Source organism: Oncorhynchus keta, chromosome 34, assembly GCF_023373465.1.
Source record: "Oncorhynchus keta strain PuntledgeMale-10-30-2019 chromosome 34, Oket_V2, whole genome shotgun sequence".
Lineage (NCBI taxonomy): Eukaryota > Metazoa > Chordata > Actinopteri > Salmoniformes > Salmonidae > Oncorhynchus > Oncorhynchus keta.
This window is the reverse complement of record NC_068454.1, coordinates 10,833,316-10,835,912: the sequence shown is the minus strand read 5'-3', so window position 1 is coordinate 10,835,912 and position 2,597 is coordinate 10,833,316.

The following is a 2,597-nucleotide window of genomic DNA, read 5'->3' as shown; positions in this document are numbered from 1 at the left end:
TTGTATCTCCAGAGGAACAGTTATAGTGGTGAGTTGTATCTCGAGAGGAACAGTTATAGTGGTGAGTTGTATCTCGAGAGGAACAGTTATAGTGGTGAGTTGTATCTCCAGACAGAGGAACAGTTATAGTGGTGAGTTGTATCTCCAAAGGAACAGTTATAGTGGTGAGTTGTATCTCCAGACAAAGGAACAGTTCTAGTGGTGAGTTGTATCTCGAGAGGAACAGTTATAGTTGTGAGTTGTATCTCCAGAGGAACAGTTATAGTGGTGAGTTGTATCTCCAGACAGAGGAACAGTTATAGTAGTGAGTTGTATCTCCAGACAGAGGAACAGTTATAGTGGTGAGTTGTATCTCAGACAGAGGAACAGTTATAGTGGTGAGTTGTATCTGCAGACAGAGGAACAGTTATAGTGGTGAGTTGTATCTCCAGAGGAACAGTTATAGTGGTGAGTTGTATCTCCAGACAGAGGAACAGTTATAGTGGTGAGTTGTATCTCCAGACAGAGGAACAGTTATAGTGGTGAGTTGTATCTCCAGACAGAGGAACTGTTATAGTGGTGAGTTGTATCTCCAGACAGAGGAACAGTTATAGTGATGAGTTGTATCTCCAGAGGAACAGTTATAGTGGTGAGTTGTATCTGCAGACAGAGGAACAGTTATAGTGGTGAGTTGTATCTCCAGACAGAGGAACAGTTATAGTGGTGAGTTGTATCTCCAGACAGAGGAACAGTTATAGTGATGAGTTGTATCTCCAGAGGAACAGTTATAGTGGTGAGTTGTATCTGCAGACAGAGGAACAGTTATAGTGGTGAGTTGTATCTCCAGACAGAGGAACAGTTATAGTAGTGAGTTGTATCTCCAGACAGAGGAACAGTTATAGTTGTGAGTTGTATCTCCAGACAGAGGAACAGTTATAGTGGTGAGTTGTATCTCCAGACAGAGGAACAGTTATAGTGGTGAGTTGTATCTGCAGACAGAGGAACAGTTATAGTGGTGAGTTGTATCTCCAGACAGAGGAACAGTTATAGTAGTGAGTTGTATCTCCAGACAGAGGAACAGTTATAGTGGTGAGTTGTATCTGCAGACAGAGGAACAGTTATAGTGGTGAGTTGTATCTCCAGACAGAGGAACAGTTATAGTAGTGAGTTGTATCTCCAGACAGAGGAACAGTTATAGTTGTGAGTTGTATCTCGAGAGGAACAGTTATAGTGGTGAGTTGTATCTCCAGACAGAGGAACAGTTATAGTGGTGAGTTGTATCTCCAGACAGAGGAACAGTTATAGTGTTGAGTTGTATCTCCTCTACGTACTGTTTTTATTTTAAATAAACATGAGCTGTTTAAAAAAGAGGGGGAGGACGTTGTCTCGCCAGTCACTGGTACTGAAATGGTTGAGAAATCTGTACTGTAATGCCAATTCCATATGTGTGTAGGATCAGTGTGTGTTGGGTCAGGGTTTGAATGGTCAAAGTGTGTAGGGTCAGGGTGTTTAGGGTCACGCTGTTTAGGGTCAGGGTGTTTAGGGTCAGGGTGTGAAGGGTCATGGAGTGTAGGGTCATGGTGTGTAGGGTCACGGTGTGTAGGGTCAAGGTGTGTAGTGTCAGGGTGTGTAAGGTCAAGGTGTGTGTGTATGGGTATTGGCTGGTTGGAGGGGTTCGTTGATAAATCAAATCAAATCAAAAGTGTATTTGCCACGTGTGCCGAATAAACCAGGTGTAGACCTTACAGTGAAATGCTTACGAACAGGCTCTAACCAATAGTGCGGAGGAAAAAAGTATGTGTGTGTGTGTGTGTGTGTGTGTGTGTGTGTGTGTGTGTGTGTGTGTGTGTGTGTGTGTGTGTGTGTGTGTGTGTGTAAAGAAATAAAACAACAGTAAAAAGACATTTGAAAATAACAGTAGCAAGGCTATTTACAGACACTGGTTAGTCAGACTTATTGAGGTAGTATGTACATGTGGGTATGGTTAAAGTGACTATGCATATATGATGAACAGAGAGTAGCAGTAGAGTAAAGAGAGGGGTTGGCGGGCGGTGGGACACAATGCAGATATCCCGGTTAGCCAATGTGCGGGAGTACTGGTTGGTCGGGCCAATTGAGGTAGTATGTACATGAATGTATAGTTAAAGTGACTATGCATATCTGATAAACAGAGAGTAGCAGCAGCGTAAAAGAGGGGTTAGGGGGAGGCACACAATGCAAATAGTCTGGGTAACCATTTGGTTACCTGTTCAGGAGTCTTATGGCTTGGGGGTAAAATCTGTTGAGAAGCCTTCGGTAGCACTCCGGTACCACTTGCCATGCGGTAGTAGAGAGAACAGTCTATGACTGGGGTGGCTGGGGTCTTTGACAATTTTCAGGGGCTTCCTCTGACACCGCCTGGTGTGGAGGTCCTGGATGGCAGGCAGCTTTGCCCCAGTGATTGACTGGGCCGGATGCACTACCCTCTGAAGTGTCTTGCGGTCGGAGGTCGAGCAATTGCCGTACCAGGCAGTGATGCAACCATGCTCTTGATGTTGCAGCTGTAGAATCTTTTGAGGATCTCAGGACCCATGCCAAATCTTTTTAGTTTCCTGAGGGGGAATAGGCTTTGTCGTGGA